This window comes from Lathamus discolor, chromosome 10 (assembly GCF_037157495.1).
Source record: "Lathamus discolor isolate bLatDis1 chromosome 10, bLatDis1.hap1, whole genome shotgun sequence".
Lineage (NCBI taxonomy): Eukaryota > Metazoa > Chordata > Aves > Psittaciformes > Psittacidae > Lathamus > Lathamus discolor.
Genome location: NC_088893.1, coordinates 21237920 through 21257462, shown reverse-complemented (window position 1 = coordinate 21257462; position 19543 = coordinate 21237920). Strand labels below are relative to the sequence as shown.

Sequence of the window (19543 nt, the reverse complement as noted above, 5' to 3'; positions counted from 1 at the left end):
GGGGTGTACACGTTAGAATAAAGGGATGGAAAAGCTCTGAGGGCTAGTGGATGAGTAGTAAAGTGACAGGAGAGAGAGATGGGACTTCCTGAGGGAAGGGTGCAGCTTCTGTATCTCTGTCAGTGTGTGCATGTTCCCTTTACTTTTCTAGGTGCTGCAGATAACTCGAGGGAGGTGAAGCTGCAAACTCAGGAGGGCTGTGAGAAGATCGGGGGTTGTGTGTGTTGGGGGTGCTTAATTGTTGAGGAGAGCATGGCAAAGGGGTTCAGTATTTGTGCTCGGTGTTGCAGGGCTGCCCTCTACCTTTGGAGTTGGATGAGTGCTTGAAGTGAGTCAGGTAAGGAGGATAGTGGGGTCGGTCCCTTTTTGCAAGCAGGGTGATCATTTGTCTCTATTGTACTCCTAGGACCTGGAGGTGAGGAGAGGCTCAGTGTCGGACTCCACTGTGGGTTTGGAACAGGCAAGCACAATGTTGATGAGCTTTGAAGGAGGAAGAGGGCTGTTACAGAGCAGGCCAGCACTGGTGGGTGGGGTGGTGGTGATGATGGTGGCCAGCACAGTGTGTTCCTGTTTGCTCCTTTGTTTGCTGCAGGTGATAAAGAGAAACTTGGCAGCTGTGGCAAGATCACAGGACTCTGATGTGGGTGTTCTGAGCATCAAGGCCAGCTTGAAACCCATGGCACTATGGAAGCTAAGTAGAGGGACTGCTGCTTGGGACTGGAGGGTGGGGGACAAGGTCCGGATGGCAGGAAGGGGTTTGAAATGTAGCATGGGGCTGAGGGAAAGGCAGGGGGTTACTCTGTAGCATGAGCTTACATGGGTAGGGCGGCTACAGCTTGACTGTGTTAGGGAGGGAGGGTGTCACCCACAGCCCTTCCCTCAGTGACCTGGGTCAGGGGTGGGGCAAACCCCCAGCTGGGATAAGAGCACCCTGATGATCCACAGCTGGGTCTTGTTTCATCTGGTTCTGGTTCATTGCCTGCTCCCCGGCTTTAATTTTCTGGCTTTCATTGGCTTAGACTCATATTCAAGACTGGCAGACAGTGCAGGCTCCTTCTCACACAGACTGGCTCAGACTCATACTCACGTTTAAGCTGCACAGACATTCTCTGGCGCTGACTTCTCCTCACACTCACTTAGGCTTAGTCTGACACTGACTGGCTCATGCATCCACACAAATCTCACGTTGATTCTAACACAGAATTCCTGGTTCTGACTACCTGGCTAAGACTCCCTGGCTCAAACTCATCCTCACACTCAAGCTGAAAAATAACATTCAGATGACTCAGTCAAGGTGAGCCATGCTTGGAACACCCCAGTAGCAACTTATTTCAGGGTCAGCCAAAGCTTCTGTTTTTCTCTCCATGAGTGCCTGTTTCCATTTCTTTTTTAGGTGCCACACTTAAGTCAAGAGAGGTGAAGCTGCCAGCTGAGGAGGGCTGTCAGAAGGTTGTCTGCGTGAGTGGTGAGTAAGAGCTGAGAATAACATGGCAAAGGGTTCAGTAGTAGTGTTGGTTATTGCAGGTCTTGCGTTCTACTTCTGGAGTCAGAGGAGTATTTGAGGTGAGTCGGAGAGGTAACAATAATGGTTGTGGGGTTGGTCATTTTCTACAAGCACCATGGTCATTTCTTTCTATTGTGCTCCTAGGTCCTAGAGTGCAGGAGAAGCCCAGCATTGTATTCTGCAATAGATTGGGAGTAGGTGAGCATAATGTAAAGGCGAAGTAGAGTTACAGGAAAGGCTGGCATAGATGGCTGGGATGCTGGAGATGATGGCCAGCACAACGTGTTGCCCTTTTTTTGTTTCTGTCAGATGATGAAGAGGAACTTGGCAAGGGCAGCAACATGGCTGTCATCTGCTGTGGGAGTTCCGAGCAGTGAGGCCGCCTCGAGACGCACGGCACTACGCACGCTAAGTAGAGGGCCTCCTGTAGGAGGAGAGGGTGTGGGGGACATTGTCAGAATGGCAGGAAGGGGTTTGAGATGTAGCATTCCAATGTAGTATTTGAGCCAGAATGTCTGAGGACACAGTAGAGGGTGCCTGGAGGTAAATGGTCAGCTCTAGTGAAGGTAGTGCCTCAGAGTTAAAAGACAGGATGCAAAAGTGCCATTTGTGGGGCTTAAGTGTGGGGTGTTGTGTCGGGGACAATAGGTAATGGTCTGTGGTGAAACACACAAAGGTAGGAAAGTAGTGTTTGTTCTCTTTGGCTCCCTCTTGTGGTGTACTGCTTTGGCTTTTCCCAAAAAGTCCAGCTTTGGTGCCTACCCAGGAAGTTGTGCTTTAGAACTGCCTGGAAAAGTGCTGACCCTTGCAGACCTTCCCAGATATTGTTGGCCACTTCTTGCGACGTGGGCTGGCCCCCTGCGTCGCAATGAGCGTGCCTGCTTGTGAGTATGGAAGCCCAAGCCTCATGCTAGGTGAGGGAGGCAGAAGCTCATCCCACCCAGGTGACCGTTGCCTGCGCGGGGACGCCCGCTAAGGTTGAGCCTGCCACCTCACACGGCCATGATGATTCTCGGAGCTGGTTTGTGTATGGTCCTCACAGGGTCCTTGGGGTTCATAAGTCTGTTCTCATGGGTTCAGCAGTATCAGTCTTGTTTTCTCTTTCTTAGTAGCTGGTGCAGCACTGTGTTTTGACTTCCAGCCTGGGAACAGAGCTGATAAGGCAAATGTTTTAGTCTGACCAAGGACTTTCTGATCCTCATGCTCTGCCAGGGAGGAGGGAAAGCCGGGAGGAAGCAGAGAACAGGACACCTGACCCAAGCTAGCCAAAGAGGTATTCCGTACCACAGCACATCATGCCCAGGATCTAACTGTGAGTTACCTGGAAGGGCTAGAGACTGCAGGGTGGGATGAGGTATGGGTTGGTGCTCGGTTTGGCTGGGGGGCAGGCGAGTTATCAGTCGACTGGTGGTGAGGTGTTGTATTCTCTTCCCTTGTTATTTCCCTTATTATTATCATTATTGGTGGTAGCAGTAGTGACTTGTGTTCTACCTTAATTAATAACTCTTCTTAACTCAACTTGTGGGATTTGCATTCTTTTCGATTCTCCTCTCTGTCCCCCCAGGAGTAGGGGGAGGGCAAGAAGGGGGGGAGTGAGAGAGCAATTGCGTGATTTACGGCTGACCTTGTATAAACCACCACGGTTGATTTACTATTAATCTTGTCAGATCTGTCGTTATCTCAACCTTTCGAGCTCCACGTTGGGTGCCAAAAAGAACCCATGACAGTAAGATAAGCAACCATGAGAAGTATCCTTCACTATCTCTATAGTATCCCATGTTAATAAACTAGTTGAGAGTTCTCTGTTTGTCTCTAGTTTTCTTTTAGCTGGAGCTCTTGCGCTCTGGAACGTAGGTGGTGGGTTTCTATAATCAGTGTAGCTGTCTACTCCTCGTGATCTGTGTGAATGGACAGAAGAGCTCTAGGAATAAGCTTGTAATTAATGAGTCAGGGCCAGAGAGTCTGCTTGTGAGTGGGTGTGATAGTATATCAAGAGTCAGTGTCTGAGCCAGAGTGTCTGAGTGTCTGAGTGTCTCCAGGCTGCTTTCATATCTCTGTTATCTTGGCATCCCGTTTCATTGGTTAGGACATTGTCTGTGCATTTTCATGCTCGTGGGTCTTGAATTTTGAGTCGTGCTCATGGGTCTTCATGCTTTTTGCATGTCCATCATGTCAGGTTTTGTGGTTGTTTTTGGAAACACATGGTCATGTCAGACTTTGTTCTCAGGCTCCTGAGGAGACCTGTTGCGTTGCTCTTGCGGCTGTGCAGGTGATCTGGGTGGATGTAGTGTTCCATCTGGGAGGTAGTCTACTTCTTCAGATTTTTCTCTCTTTTCGGTTTCTCAGAGTCTGTAGTGTTCTTTGTGTGTGTGTGTGTGTTTGCCTTGCAGTTGCTCTGCTCATGGTCAGTAGTTGGGCCAGGTGGAGCATCTGTAGTGCAAGTCTGTGTGTACTACGATTAGCGGCAAAGCTTGTGCGTTTTCTTGGGATGGAGGTTACAGGTTCTGGGCTCATCAATAGTCTTTAGAGATAAAAGGTTGTGTGGGTATTAACTGAGTTGTTTTTTAGCAACTCGGTGGTAATTTTGCAGTTGTTTTTTCAGATATCTGTTATGAATCAGTTGTCAACGTGATGAAAGTAGTCTTGCATCAAGGAGCTGTGGCAGAGATGCACAGCAATCGGTAGAGACTCGTACAGACCCCATAGCGATCACATAACGACCACACCATGATGGGCTGGGGGGGGCGGTGTGGCGCCCGGGTGTCTCGCTGCTGCCATCTTGTGTCCAGAGTTCGGTACTGCAGCCCGGGCTCCGCGCATGAGCCGTGGTGCTCCCTTTGTCCCCGCTGCTGTCCCCGGAAGTGGCCCGTGTCACGTGGTGGCCGCCGCGGTTGCGGGTTGATGTGCGGGCATGCCCGCGGGGTGCTCGTGGCCGCAGCCCGGTGTTGGCGCGCCGGCTCCGGTCCCTCCGCGCGCCGTTTCGGTGCCGCATGCGCAGCGCCCGGGAGCAGCATGGCGGCGGGCAGGGTCCGGGTCCGGGTCCCGGCAGCGGCGGCAGCAGCTGAGGTCCGAGCGCGCCGGGGTTATCGGGGAGGCGAGCGGGCCCGGCGGCCCGCCCGTCCGTCCGTGCCTTGGGCGGGCGCAGAGGGGCGGCTCCTGCCCGCTGGCTGCCCGCGCGGGAAGCCTCACAGCGCCAGGGGCTCGGTACTGGGGGGAGTAAAGACCCGGGGCGGGGGTTACCCGGAGGTCCTTAATTCACACTGTGCCTTCACTGGCAGGGGAAGGGGCGGAGGTGGAAACACCCGATTAGGAAGCAGCCAAGGAATTCCCTGTTTCTTTCCTCTGATCTAAACGTGCGGGTGGTTTGGAAATGAGACTGTTCACTGGAGCTTGAAGGTGCTGAGAGATCTGGAGCCTGAAATTCTCTCTTCATGAAATGAGTCAGGTCTGCGGCAGCAGGGGCAGGGCTCATTGCCCTCCTTTTGTTCTGCAAATAGACCTTGCCGCGTTGTGCTCTAGGGGACCCCAGCCAGCTCATCGCAGCCTTTCCCTTGAGACTGTCAGTGAGGACTTCAGTTGCTGCTGCTGCTCCCCTGGTTTCCCCTGGTTTGGACACCGGCCTTGCTGCAGTAGCCATCAGGTTTCTTCATAAATGCTTGGTATTCTGGATGCAGAGACAGCGTTGTGAGGGAGCTGATCCAGATCTCAGTCTGTCTTGGGAGGTGCTTGTAGCAGGAGATGCATCGAGCTACCAGACTGGGTGGCTTTAGGGCTGCTCTGTTTATGCTGAATGATTTAAAGTCTCAACCTGTTGCTTTTTTATAGATGCAGTGCTATATCTGACGAGTCTCGCAGTAACGCATGTCTGGGTTTTGCTTACCTGATGTGCTGAGGGTCTCTGTGGGTCCCTATGGGGCTCTGTGGGCCCCATAAGCTCTGTCCCACATCTGTGCCCCATAGAACTGCGCCACGGCCTTGTGTAAGGAGCTCCAGTGCCAAATGGGCCCCATGGAGCCCCCCCGAAGTGCTGCGCTTTGAGGTCGGGGAGGACTTCACTATGGGGTGGATGAAGGAGGTGGGAAATGGCGGTCAAGGGGGCTTATGGGTGTTTATGGGGCGCTATGGGGTGTCTGTGGAGCGCTATGGGGCGTCTGTGGAGCGCTGTGGGGCTCCATTGGGTGTCGATGGGGGGTGCAGGCAGGGATTTGCAGTGTGGCCTGCAGGGGGCGGTAAAGGGCCGCGGGGGGGCGGTCAGCCAAGGACACACCACCCCCCCTCCTGGGCTAATGGGGTCCAGTGGGGATGTGGGTGTCTGTGCGGGGCTATGGGGGGTCTATGGGGTCTCTGGGGTTCCCTATGTGGTCTCTGTGGGGCTCTATGTGTCTCTGTGGGGCTCTGTGGGTCCCTTTGGGGTCTCTATGGGGCAGCCCCCCATCCCCCTCTTTCTGCCCCACAGCTCCAGACCCAGCTGGAGCACTCGGAGGCCCCCAGCCTCCTGCCCCACATGCTAGGGGGGTTGCTGGGGGGCTCCTGCTCCTGGCGTTGCTCTCTGTGGGGCTCCACAAGGTGCGCTATGGGGCAGGCTTAGGGCGCAAGACCCATCTATGGGGTTCTGTGGGATCTCTGTAGTCTCTCCGGGGCCTCTATGGGTCTCTCTGGGGCTCCCTCGGGCCCTATGGGGCTCTATGCAATGCCCGTTCTCCCCACCAGGCGTCACCCTCACCGCCGTCTCCTAGCAACACCCAATCCCCTCCCTCCTCCCTTCTCTCACGTCGCGTCTTTGCGTCACTTCTGAATCACGGTAATTCTCTCGTGCCATATTTCTGTTCCGCCAGCAATGCCGAGAACACGTGGCACTGTGCCCCTGTACCTGCTGACGTTGTGACTGCTCTGGGGTTGCAGTACCCTGAACTGCTGTCTTGGGCAAGCGCATTTCCCCTTCCCACTTCCCAGGTTGTCTTAAAGCAGCTTCAGAAGTGTTTGTGCATTGTCTGTCTGTGCATTACAAACCAGCCTTTGAGATTAATTCCTTGTCATTAGAGTATGCTCGGCATAGAGCTTGGTTTAAACGCTTCTCTTGCGTTTCCAGGGACGGATTTTGCCTTTCTTAGGCTGCTTGTTGGTGGAAGCTTATAAATTAGTTACTGACTTAGTACGCCCAGCTCATTGATCCCCAACCACTGTCATTTTCATGTCATGGTCTTTGTTAGTACTTCAGTTTTCCGAGTCCCCTAGCTCCTGGGTTGTGAAAGTTTCATCACTGTACAGAAAGCGCTTTGCATCATCCTCAGATGTTGTCCACACATTCCTGGTGTCTGTATCGAGGCAATCACTAGCAGTATTGACCATGAGCAGGCAAAATGAAGCCCGAAGGGAGCTGAGCTCATAACATCTCTTTGGTGCGATGCTTCCCATCTGCAGCTTGGCGCTGTGGTCGCCAGACAAGGGCAGCTGTGTCTCCCGTGGGCCTGGTGAGGCTTCAAGGGAGGGACATACCATGTTACCGGGCGCAAAACAGCTGGTTGTGATGGTCGTGTTCACCAGGATATGTCAGAGCAACTCAGCACCAGCTACCAGGAGGCAAAGCTGTGAATAAGTGTTACCTGCAGAGACCTGGTGCGGCTCCTGGGTCTTTGTGTGACTCCTGGACAGCACTGGGTCAGGTTCCTCGTGCTTTTCTTTTCTCCACCTCGGCTCCGTACCAGCTACCCTCTAGGCTCTTGCAGCTCCTTATGGCCCCTTTCTTCCATCCAGTTGCAGGTTTTATCCCCTCTGTGTCGGGCCAGTGATGCTCACTTGGTGGTGTCCCCTGCCCCAGCAGTTCTCGGCCTTTCTCAGCCCTGTGAGCGCTGTCGCCGTGTGGCACAGTGCAGGTGACGTGGGCTGTTTCCTCCCTTCCTTGCTGGCAGCTCTCCGTCGGGGTAGTCTGGGGACACTGCTGGGAACCGTCACCTGTACGAAGAGCTGGGGCTCTGTTTGGTGGTCTTTGCCCCCGACCCTGTTTTGTCTGACTTACCTAAAAGCCTTGTTGCTGGTGTGAGATTACATGTGCCAATTCCTTTAAAATTCTGGACTTTCTGGGTTCTTCATCCTTACTGAAAGCTGTGACAAAGCAATAGGGTGGTTTTCAGGCCATACCTGGACAAGTTTGCTGGTTTTAGCAGCAGCAGCAGTACTAGGTGATTTCACTTCTTTGCTTGTAATTTGTAGGTAACTTGTCATGTCTAAGGGAGGAATTTGCTGAGACCTGTTTGATCTTTGTACTTCTTAATCTCTAAGATTTGACTGTGTTTTGTACAGTCGTTTTTCCTTCCCTTGTAAGCTCTGCCTGGTGTCCTGCTTGAGGTTGTTTCTCGGCCAAAGAAAGCCCTTCTCGTGAGGTTTTCTTGTGCTCCTGGTACGGTTTGCTAATAGACAGGTTTGATGGGCTTCCTGCCTCCTTTTTCTGTCGGGCAAGATCTCTGCCTTGTCTGCCTTGCAGGTCTGTCTGTACTCTAGCCGTCTTCCTACTCCCACAGCATCAACACAGTGAAATAATGCCTCATGCCAGCCCCTGCCTTTTCTGCTTAGAAGGGCCCAAACTGCTGCATTTGATGGCTGCTCACACAGAAGCAAGAATCCGGATTGCTTTCCTTGTGTGTTCTTTTGCATCTTATTTGCGTCCCCCCCGCTCCCCACAGCCTGAGTTTTTACTGCAGCATCAATTTCCTCATTTAAAGTTTAAGCCATTGCCAGCATCTTTTCCTTTCAAGGGACAGAGAGGTTCTGTCTTGCTGAAGCATTAGCAGAATGCAGTGGTCCGGCCCTGCTTGTTGGAGCTCTGATGGACTGTGGCTGCCACTCCCTCCTATTGCGAGCGAGGTTCCTGTGCAAGGAAATCGGAAAGATGCGTGGATCGCAGTGTCGCTCTCCTCCTGGTTTGCTATTGCAGTGCTGTGTGATGGCTGCTAGTTTGTCGTGGGCCAGGTTGCATGGTTTCTTGTGGCAAAGGTGCTGTTCCATTTACTGGGAGCACTCACGGAACTGAGGTTTTGTTCTGACTGAAGGCGGGTGTCGGAAACCCACCATTAACAAACATCATTATAGCTTGGCATGTAAGGCAGATAATCACGTTTGTCCCAGGTAGCGTCTGCATCTTCAGGTAATCGGGAAGTTGCTTGCTCGTTTTTGGGTTACAGTGTAAGTAGCCTGTTGTAAGGCAGCTTTTATATCGTGCTAGCTGAGTCTCTCTGCGCAATCTCTGGTATAAGTTTAGCATTAGTCATAGAGGTCTCTGATGTATAATGGCGATGAATGAATGTTTATTTCTAGATATAATACTATGACATAGCTTTATTATCACTTGCTAAAAATGCTTCCTTTTTTGTTTTCCTAGCAGTCAGCGCAAACAACAAAAACCATGACTTCACGATGACTGGGATTGCGACGTCAACAGATTTCTAGTTGACAATGAGAAAAAGAAACACTTAATGTTTTTAATGTAGAACACGAACAGTGGGAGGCCTCAGTTTGCGTCCTACAAGAGAAAAACACTCACTCCACACAGCTCTAAATGCAGCAAGCTTGGCTCTGTGTAGGAATGCTAACTATAAATGGTTGAGCACATTTACACTGGTTTTGGCATCGACAGGGAGTAAAGGGTTGTCTGTGTGGTGCTTAGCTGCTGGCTGGGCTGAAACCATGGAAGCTGTTTAGTTTATTTAGTAGAGTGCCTTGCCTGTGGTCCTTCCTGGAGTAGAACACTCTGAGCTTGGGGAAGGAGAAATTGCTCTGAAATTCTTTGGTTACGAAACAGTAGCAAATGGTATCTCAACAGCAGGTTTTATTTGCCATCCTAGGAGGCCTATCCAGGAGGCCACAGACACAAACGCATTACTGTTTTTCAGTATTTCAGAGTAGACAACTTCATTGGAGCTCACTGGAAATTGGGCAGGGTGCCCCATGTCAACAGGCAGAAACCAGGAACGTGACAGGGGTTGCAAAACAAGTAAGTAGTTTGCTTTCTGGGTTAACGGTAGGAGAACGGGTTGATACGGCTCAACCTTTGTCTCTCTTCAAAGTAAGGAACATTTTCATGGTAATCTGTTTGGAACAGGCATTCATTATAACCAGTGAGATGCAGAAGCCCAGAAGGGGATCCTACAGGAGAGAGCGTTTTTGAAGGCCCTCTGTGCTGTTCCTGAAAGCAGAAGGTGTCTTCCTTGCTGAACCCCTCTCGCCTGGACACGTAAGTGATGCCCGTCGTGAGCATTGACAGCACACCGTAAAGGCGAACTGGCTAACGGGGACCCTAAGCCTTTTGCTTTCCAAGGGTAGTTAATAGCAGTGTACTTGCTGACAGCTGCAAGGGCGACAAGGCTCACACAGCCGCCTTAAGCAGCGGATGATTTTTCAGTTCAGGCACAGTTTGTGTCTGGTTTCTTTCGCTCTCTTTGAAAACGTACTTTAAAAGGCAGAATGAGGACCTTCATTCAGTGTGAGGGAAGGGACCTGGACTGAGCAGAGGGAGGAGAAGAAGAAGAAAACAGGGCGGGAAGCATGGTGTACAGCGTGGCATTTTCTGCATCGCCTGCCCTCAAACCTGCCACATGTGTGGCAACAGCCGTGGTTTTCCCTCTCAAAGGGATGGGTAGCTGTCAGCAAAGATTTAGTATGTATGCTGCACAGGTAGGAGACTAGACTTGGGCAGGGCAGTACTTCACGGGGGTGTTAATGCAACCGTGGCCGCTGCTGGCCAGGCCCTGGGCAGCGAGCTGACCTGGCAGGGAAGCACAGCCAGAAAGAGTGAGCGGACACACTGCCTCTGGGGTCGAAGAGCTCTGGGTGAGGGCCACAGCGCTTAGGTGAGGGGCTTTTCCTCGCTGATTCCAAACAGCATAAAGAAATCTGGAAACTGCCTGCTCTGCCCTTGCTGCTGTTGTTCACAGCTCTCAAATACAGTGACCTAAGGCACAACACTTTGTTCTTTTCTTTTCTTGAAACCTGTGTTCTTTCAGGCTCATCTGTCACCGCATCCCTTGAAAGCGGTAATGACACCACCCTAACCACGGAACTGCTTCAGAAGACCCTGGGAGTGGATGCAAGGGCTCATTTGGTCATAAAAGGGGTGTTTTTTGAATCACTTGTTTCCCGTGTTAGAATAAAAGAAGGTAAATAAAAGAACCCTTCTGTTTCAGAGCAGTGTGCTCTCGCGTGGACACTGTGCGTGCCGGGACAGACCCTTTCGGGAGCTCCAGAAGATTTTTTAACCTCTTTCTTTCAGCTGCAAGACCAAAAAGAAAAGAGAAGTTTCTGCTAATGGGAAGCAACAGAGGAGAGCGGAGGTATGTCTGGTAATTGTAGCAGATGCTCCTCGGACGTTGCCAAGAGAGGAAATCCATTTACCCTCTGCTTTCACCAATTGGTCTGTGGTTTGCCTGTAGTTATCCTCCCCGCTTCTGCATTTTACAGAATCCTGGAAAGGTTCATGTTGGAAGGGACCTTAAAGCTCATCCAGTTCCAGCCCCTACCCACGGGCGGGCAGGGACACCTCACACTAGAGCAGCTTGCTCCAAGCCCCTCTGTCCTACCTGGCCTAGAACACTGCCGGGGATGGGGCAGCCACAGCTTCTCTGGGCACCCCGTGCCAGCGCCTCAGCACCCTCACAGGGAAGAACTTCTGCCTAAGAGCTCGTCTCAGTCTCCCCTCTAGCAGGTTAAAGCCATTCCCCCTTGGCCTGCCCCTACACGCCCTTGTCCAAAGCCCCTCTCCAGGTTTCTTGTGGCCCCTGTAGGCACTGGAACTGCTCTAAAGTTTCCCCCCCTTAAGGAACCTTTTATTCTCCAGGCCGAACAAGCCCATCTCTCTCAGCCTGGCTGCGGAGCAGAGGTGCTCCAGCCTTCTCAGCATCTCCATGGTTTCCTCTGGCTCACTTGCGCGGCTCCACGTCCCTCTGGAGTTGGGGCCCAAGATCTGGATGCAGGACTTTGTTTCCTCTTACATTGGCATAAACGCAGAGTGTCCCTTCAACAGCTGGACAGATCTAGATCCTCCTATAGAAACACCTGGGGCCAGTAAATCGGAGCAAAACCACGTCCTCTGCTTGAACAAGGATGGAATTATTTTGTTCAACTTGCTTGCGTGCTTAATTCAAGAAGTTTTTTTCCTTTCCAGTCAAGTACATTCATGTAATTGAAAGCATTGTCACAGGAAATCTCAGCTTGATTTGCTTTCCTGATTTGAGACCATTGCATTGCTTTTTGCCTAAGCAGCAATCTGTTTGCTTGCAGGCTGTTTTGCAGCAGCTCTGCGGGGAATTACCACTATTTTTCTCATCATCCTGTTGGATGTTGTAACAATGCAGCTCCCCAGTTTTCTCTTGACGTTTGGGTACTGCCAGCAGAGTTTACAGCTCTTGGTATTGTCTTTGTTGAATTAGTACCCATGCAGTCTTTCCAACCCGATGGGAGTCCCTGTGTGTTGTCCTTGTTTACAATGTCTTCCGTCTAGGTGATGTGCGTGACAACTTGACAAAGCATTGCTATCCTGACCTGCTTGTGTGGGCGGAGACTCGTGGGGCAGTTTCAGGGCTCAGAGTTGATTTTCCTGAGGGGGATCCCAGCTCTGCAGCAGAGGAGCTGCACTGCTGAGGAGAAGGCAAGGGCTGGAGGGAGGGAGAACCGGGCACTGCAGGTCAGTTCCATTATTTTTCTGTAATGAGGGTGGTAAAGCACTGGCACAGGTTGCCCGGAGAGGTGGTGGATGCACCGTCCCTGGAGACATTTGAGGCCAGGCTGGATGTGGTTCTGAGCCCCCCGATGTAGTTGGAGATGTCCCTGCTCGTTGCAGGGGAGGCGTTGGACTAGGTGACCTTTAAAGGTTCCTTCCAGCCAAAACCGTTCTGTGATCCTATGGTTAGAACCCCAGGGCATGCAGGTGTTTCCCTGCAGCTGCTGAGGGTCTCTTTAAAACCCCAAAGCCACAGCTACCCTTCTTTCTTATGGAAGGGCTTCTCCTCCTCACGCTCTTTGGTGTGTCTGGTGTGATTGTGCCCTTGCTGAAGCTCATCTTTGGTACCTTGAGCTAAAGTGCTTTGCTGACATGAGGTTCAGTTCATCTGGAGGAACATAGTGTAATGCAGCCAGGGAGGGGAAACTGGCTTGTTTGAAATACTGAGGTCTGCTCAGCGTGTGGTTCTCATTAAATGTTTGCTACCACAGGTGCCGGTACCAGTGGGAGTAACACCCAGCTCTGGGCAAATTCACTTGCATTTCAGCCTATTTGAACTGGTCACTTACCAGCATAGCGAGTGTCACGTCCTGAAAGCAAGGCTCCTCTGGTGCAGCTGATGGACCCCTGAGTCCAGCAGGAGGCCTGAGGCTGCTTTGCCATCTGCCCATAAGAACAATGGCACTTGAACCGCAGCAGGGTGTAGAGCTTTCGTGTGCGTAACCCCAAATGTATCTACCTTTCCTAGCCTGCCAGGCACGCAGCATTAGTGCGGGTTTCTAGTTCCCTAAAGGGTATTATCTGCCAAACATTTTACAGTGACAGGACTTCCGCTGTACCACAGCTGACGGGGGGCTCACAGACCAGAACACACGGAGCCTAGTCCACAGATTCGCTTTTCCAGCAGCCCCGGGCACCACTCGCAGGGACAGAGATGTGTATTTAGCCCCCGATTTCAAGGAGGTGCCGTAACAGCGCGGTGCCTGCAGGCAGACAGCACATTTCCAAGGGACCCCTCTCTACTGCTGCCTTTGCCGCAGCCTGGTGATCACAGAGCCCCGCAGGTGATGCGGGCTGCCCGGCGTGCAGTGTGCTCACGAACCCAGCCGTATAGGGACAAGGTCCTCGGGTGCCGCAGTGAAGCACGGCAAAGTGGCATGGGAGGAAGAGGTAAGGCCACTGGGGATGTGAATGGAAAACTCTTGTTATTGCTACTCAGTGCACACGCAGCAAGCGCTCTGCCTCTGTGTTCCGTGCACGCAGCAGCATCCCCTCCTGTTCGGTGGCTGGTGCCAGAGCTTATCTGCTCCGTTGGTGGCATTCGTGTCGCCGCGCAGCTAGACATTGATGGGTGGCTATAACAGGTCGCTGCTCAGCTGCTCGCCTTAGAGAAAGGATTCCCTTTGTGCAGCTGCCTCTCACAGCTGGATGACTGCTGCAAAGGTTTGGAGCTCCACGACAGACAAGACTATTTATATTTAAAGATTCCTGCTTTTAATGAAGTCAGATAGTTGTCCTGAAGAAATAAAGACCTTATCAAGCCAGGAGCACATTGCTTTTGTCTTCTCTAATACTCTCTTACAGTCTCTTCCCTTCCCGTCTGTCTTCCCTTCCCTTCCCTTCCCTTCCCGTCTCTTGTACTCTTTTCTCTCCTTTTCTCCTCTATTCTCTTAGTCTCTTCCATTTTCTTATAGTCTCTTCCCTTCCCTTCTGGTTCTGTTTTCTCAGATTCTTTTATATTCTCTTTCCATCCATTCTCCTAGTCTTTTCTAATCTCTATTCTCTTCTAATCTCTATTCTCTTCTTCTCCCTTCTCTTGTATCCTTTCACATTTTCTTCTATTCCCTTTACTCTCTTCTCTTGTCCTGTATTCTCTTAGTCTCTTCCTCTCCCTTATATTCTCTTCTCTTTTATTCCCTTCTCTTTTCTTTTAAATTCTCTCCTCTTACGTTCTCTTCCCTTATCTTAGATTCTCTTATAGTCTCTTCTCATATATTCCTTTCTCTTCTATTCCCTTCTCTTTTGCTCTCTTAAGAGTCTCTTCCCTCTTTTATATTCTCTTCCCTTTTTTTGTAGTCCTACGTTTTCTTATTTTCTCCTGTTTTGTCTTACAGTGTATAGTGTTTTCACTTATTCCTGTCTCTCTTCTGTATTTGCTTACATATTGTTCTCTTAGATTCCCTTCTGTTTTATTTGCTGGTATACTCTTACAGTCTCTTCTTTTCCTTTTCTTAGATTCTCTAATTTTCTCTTCCCTTTTCCTGTATGCTCTTCAATTTTTCTCTCTTGGCTTCTCTTAGATTCTCTTCTCTACTCTTGTAATCTTAGATTCTCTTCTATTCAATGATACTCTCTCCCCCTATATTCTCTTCTTAGGTGCTCTTCAGCTCTCTAATCTTAGATTCTGTTAGATCTCTTATGCTCCCTGGTATTCTTTTCCCCTGGATGCTCTTCTCTAGTAATCTCTTAGGTCCTCTTCCCTTCTATTCTCTTCCCTGTATTCAACTGTATTCTTACCTTCTCTTCCATTAGATTGTCTCAGAACCTCTGCTCTTGTAATCACTCACATTCCGGAGGAAGGAAGGAGGGAGGGAGGGAGGGAGGGAGGGAGGGAGGGAGGGAAGGAAAAAAGGAAGGAGGGAAGCAAGGAGAGAGGGAAGGAGGGAGAGGAAAGAAGGAGGGAGGGAAAGGAGCCATTTACGGCCATTTCTATCCCATTTTTGCCCTGTTCTCACCAGTTTAAGCCATTTTTTGGCTATTTCTCACCCATCTTAAACCTTTTTTTCCCATTTCTAAACCATTTTTGGCCATCTCTAACCCAAATTTGGCCACTTCTAACCCATTTTATGCCATTTTTTGCCACTTCTAACCAATTTCTGACCATTTCTAACCCGTTTTGAGCCATTTTTTGTAATTTCTAACCCATTTTAAGACATTTTGGCTTTTTTTTTAACACATTTTTCCCATTTCTAGCCCATTTTAATGTTGGTTGGGGGGGGTGTTTGTATTTCTGAAGTGGTTTTGGCCATTTCCAAGCCATTTTTGCCAAATTGTGACCCATTTTAATGCTTTTAACACTTTTATGCCCACTTCTAAACCGTTTTGAGCTTTTATTTGCAATTTCTAAACTGTTTTCGCCGTTTCTAACCCAGTTTTGGCCACTTCTAACCTGTTTAATGCAATTTTTTTTTTCAATTTCTGCCTCTTTTTGGCCCGTTTCTGACTCCGTTTAAACCACTTTTTTCTTTTTCTAATGCATTTTTGCCCATTTGTCACCAGTTTTAAGCCAGTTTTGACCATTTCTAACCCATTTTTTGCCACTTCTAACATCATTTATGCCATTTTTAGCTCTTTGTAACCCTTTTGTGTCCAATTCTATCCTCTTTTAAGCCATTTGGCTCTTTCTAAACCATTTTTCTTCATTTCTAACCAATTTTTTGCCACTTCAAACACATTATTTCCCATTTCCTACCCATTTTAAGCCATTTTTTTTCTGTTTCTAACCCGTTTTCCCCCATTTCTAACCTGTTTTAAGCCATTTTTGTCTATTTCATTGTCTATGTCTATTTCTAAACTGTGACGGCTGCTGCCATCCTGTGGCCAAAACGCGGTACTGCAGGTGTTGGAGATGGGGGGGCAAGTGAGTGGCTCAGTGCTGCGCTAGCTGCTGCCATCATGTGGCCAAAACGCGGTACTGCAGATATTGGAGATGGGGGGGCAAGTGAGTGGCTCAGTGCAGCGCTAGCTGCTGCCATCATGTGGCCAAAACGCGGTAGTGCAGGCGTTGGAGATGGGGGGGTGTGGCGGAGAGTGGCCCCGTTAAGCATCGCCACCCCCAGGCTCCCATTGGCTGAGGCGCCTGTCAGTCACTTTCAGTCCCGCCCCGTTTCCGCTCTGCCCCCCCACGGCGCCCATTGGCTGAGGCGCCTGTCAGTCACTCTCAGTCCCGCCCCGTTTCCGCTCCACCCCCCCACGGTACATTGGACCCCCCCGAATGGAATAAACCCCCATCACTGCAGCCGCCTCCTGGTGTTATTTGGGATGGAGGGACCCCAAACATTTGGGGGGGGGCTTTGGGGGTTCCCAAATGCTTGGGACCTGTTGGGGGGGGGGGGGGTTGGGTTGCTGGGTTCGGGGGGGGGGGTCCAGAATTCGTCCCACTCTGGTCCCGAACCCGCGTATTAGCGGTTGCCACGTGATTAGAGACGTGCTAAAGGGGGGTATATCCCATAATCCTCCTCACTAAAGGAGGGATATATCCCATGAGCCTTTGCGACAGGGAGAATATCCCATAATCCTCTGCGGTATGTAGGACATATAGTCCCTTTATCCCAGAGGATCATGGGATATACCCCTAGCGCGGAGGTTCATGGGATATATTCCCCTAGCGGAGAGGATTATGGGATCTATTCCCACTTTTAGCGCGGAGCATTATGGGATTTATCCCCCTTCAGCGGGGACTAAAAACGGGAGTGTGGGGGTGGGTGGTGTTGTTTGGGGTGCGGTGGTTCGAGAGAGGAGCAGGTGAGTAGAGGATTGGGGGGCAATCCTCTGAAGAAAGGGGGTAACAGCTGATTTGGGGCTGATTCCCCCACAAAGACCTTCCCATGAAGGGCTGTGCTTGCGGAGCCGGAGCCGCTGTGGTGGCCCCAAAGTACTCCAACCCCCTTCGTTCTGGGTCTGCAAGGGTTGGGGCGGGGGGGATGCCGGGAGGGGAAATCCCCGCAAAAATCGGTCCAGCGGGGGTATGGGGGAGGCGCCGTGTGGCGCCCGGCGCTCTCGCTGCTGCCATCCTGTGCCCAGAGTTCGGTACTGCAGCCCCGCCTCCGCGAATGAGCCGCCGCGGTCGTCCCCGCTGCTGCCCCCGGAAGTGGCCGGGGTCACGTGGTGGCTGCTGGCTTCCGGTGAACAATGGCTGCGGGGGACCCGCGTTGGGGTGCGGGTGGGCTCGAGGGGTGCTCGTGGCCGCAGTCCGGCGTTCGCGCGCCGGCCCCGGTCCCTCCGCGCGCCGTTTCGGTGCCGCATGCGCAGCTGCCGGGAGCAGCATGGCGGCGGGCAGGGCCCGGGTCCGGGTCCCGGCAGCGGCGGCAGCAGGTGAGATCCGAGCCCACTGGGAGGCCGGGGTTATCGGGGAGGCGGGCCCGCTCGGGCGGGCGCAGAGGGGCGTCTCCTGCCCTCTGGCCGCCCGGCGCGGAAAGCTTCACAGCGCCCAGTGCGGCAGGGTTGCGGCTGCTGGGGATGAGCCGGGTGAGGAGCCCCCGGCGCGCTTGATTCTGCCTTCGTCTCCCTTGATGAATCTCAGGCGCCTCGGAGGCTCCTGACCGGCATCCTGCGCCCTGCCGCTGTGCTTGTCTCTCCCCTTTTGCCCTGGTTTCAGCTGCAGCAGAGTTAATTCTCTTCCTAGGATCTGGTGCAGGGCTGAGTTTTGCCTTTCCTCTGAGAATAACGCTGGTAACGCACTGACGTTTCCGTGGTTGCTCGGTTCCTCGTGCTCTGCCAGTGAGGAGGGGCACAAGAAGCCGGGAGGGAGCAGAGACAGGATGCCGGACCTGGGCTAGCCAAAGGCATATTCCATACATACCACAGCACGTTGTGCTCGGTACTGGGGGGAAGTAAATAAACGGGGGGGGAGGGGGGCGGGTTACCCGGAGGGCCCTTAATTCACACCGTACCTTCATTGGTAGGGAAAGGGGGGAAGATGGAAATAGCCATTTAGAAAGTAGCCAAGGAATTCCCTGTTTATTTCCTCGGATCTAAACTTGGAGTTAGTTTGGAAATGAGGCTGTTCACTGTAGCATTAAGATGCTGAAACTGGAGACTGAAATTCTCTCTCCATGAAATGAGTGAGGTCAGCAGCAGCAGCAGCAGGGGCAGGGCTCATTGTGCTCCTTTTGTTCTACAAATAGACTGTGTTGTGCCCTGGGGGACCCCAGCCAGCTCATCACAGCCTTTCTGTTGACTTCAGTTGCTGCTGCTGCTCTTCTGGTTTCCCCCACTTTGGACACCAGCCTTGCTGCAGTAAAGTCATCAGGTTTCTTCATAAATGCTTAGTATTCCAGATGCAGAGACAGCGTTGTGAGGGAGCTGATCCAGATTGAGATCTGTGTTGCAGGGTGCTTGTAGCAGGAGACGCATCGAGCTATCAGACTGGGTGGCTTTAGGGCTGCTCTGTTTATGCTGAATGATTTAAAGTCTCAACCTGTTGAGAACAGGCAGAATCTTTATGTGCTCTGCTGCTGATTTGCCCTGGTCGTCGATCTGAAGGCCTTAGATGTGGCAGCAGTTGGTCTAAGGGTTGCTCATGGAATTTTCTGCCATCTAAAAATTATGCCGTCTGAAGATGAAACGGAGTTTGTCTCGTTAAAGCTTTACAAACGCCCTTTGAATCCTAGTGCTTTTAATGTATGAGACAGCTGTGGATGGCCCAGTGCGCAGCCTGTGCATCCAGCACCCTACAGGACAGAATATGTCTGACCTGGCTGGTCGCTGCGTGCGGCTGAAAATGAGCGTAGTGTCACAGGAGGTTACTTGAGGATGAATTGAAAATGTTCCAGGACTAGTTTCTGGGAAAGTCTCTTGTTTCTAGACTGTCCTGGTGCTCTGTGGACAGGCTTCTGGCCATGTGTTGCCTGTGCAGGTGTCCAGCAGGCCCCTTCCTTTTCTTTCTTTACTTATGTCCTTTTAGGTTTCGATTTCAGAACTCTCTGGCAGACATTTGGTACCCCAGCTTACTGTTTAACTACAACAGCAGTTTGCAGTGGCTTAATTTCATAGGTTGTATAAAGATAGCATTCTTTTTAACTGCAGAGCGTGTCTGTCTGTCCTGGGTTCAGCAGTAGCAGTCATTTTTTGCTGCTTCTTAGTAGCTGGTGCAGCGCTGTGTTTTTGACTTTTGGCCTGGGCACAGCACTGATAACACCGATGTCTTTAGTTACTGCTCAGATGTTTAGTCTGAGCAAGGACTTTCTGAGCCTCATGCTTTGCCAGGGAGGAGGGGAAGCCAGGAGGAAGCAGAGACAGGACACCTGACCCAAACTAACCAAAGAAGTATTCCATACCACAGCAAGTCATGCCCAGGATGTACCTGAGAGTTACCCAGAAGGGCTAGTTCACTGCGTGGTTGGACAAGGTATCGGTAGGTGTTTGGTCAGGCTGGATGAGGTGAGTTTTCGATTGGCGAGTGGTGAGGTGTTGTATGCTCTTCCCTTGTTATTTCCTTTGTCATTATTGTTGGTGGTAGCAGTAGTGATCTGTGTTATACCTTAGTTACTAAACTGTTCTTATCTCAACCTGTGAGAGTTATATTCTTTCAATTCTCCTTCCCGTCCCTC

General features: G+C 51.3%; 1 long non-coding RNA gene across 6 annotated transcripts; it reads left to right on the top strand.

Moving 5' to 3' along the window:
* Positions 1-928: 928 nt before the first annotated feature.
* On the top strand, positions 929-13759 carry LOC136019941 (uncharacterized). Of its 6 annotated transcripts, XR_010615129.1 has the most exons (9): positions 929-1294; positions 1394-1563; positions 1649-1702; positions 1814-2816; positions 9391-9491; positions 9600-9731; positions 10501-10653; positions 10767-10827; positions 10955-13759. It is a non-coding gene; the product is annotated as an uncharacterized LOC136019941 (long non-coding RNA). The 6 variants fall into 6 exon arrangements; XR_010615127.1 differs by lacking the exons at positions 929-1294; positions 1394-1563; positions 1649-1702; positions 1814-2816 and adding an exon at positions 4341-4570; XR_010615126.1 differs by lacking the exons at positions 929-1294; positions 1394-1563; positions 1649-1702; positions 1814-2816 and having other exon boundaries at positions 7713-9491; positions 10955-11198; positions 11331-13759.
* Positions 13760-19543: the final 5784 nt, after the last annotated feature.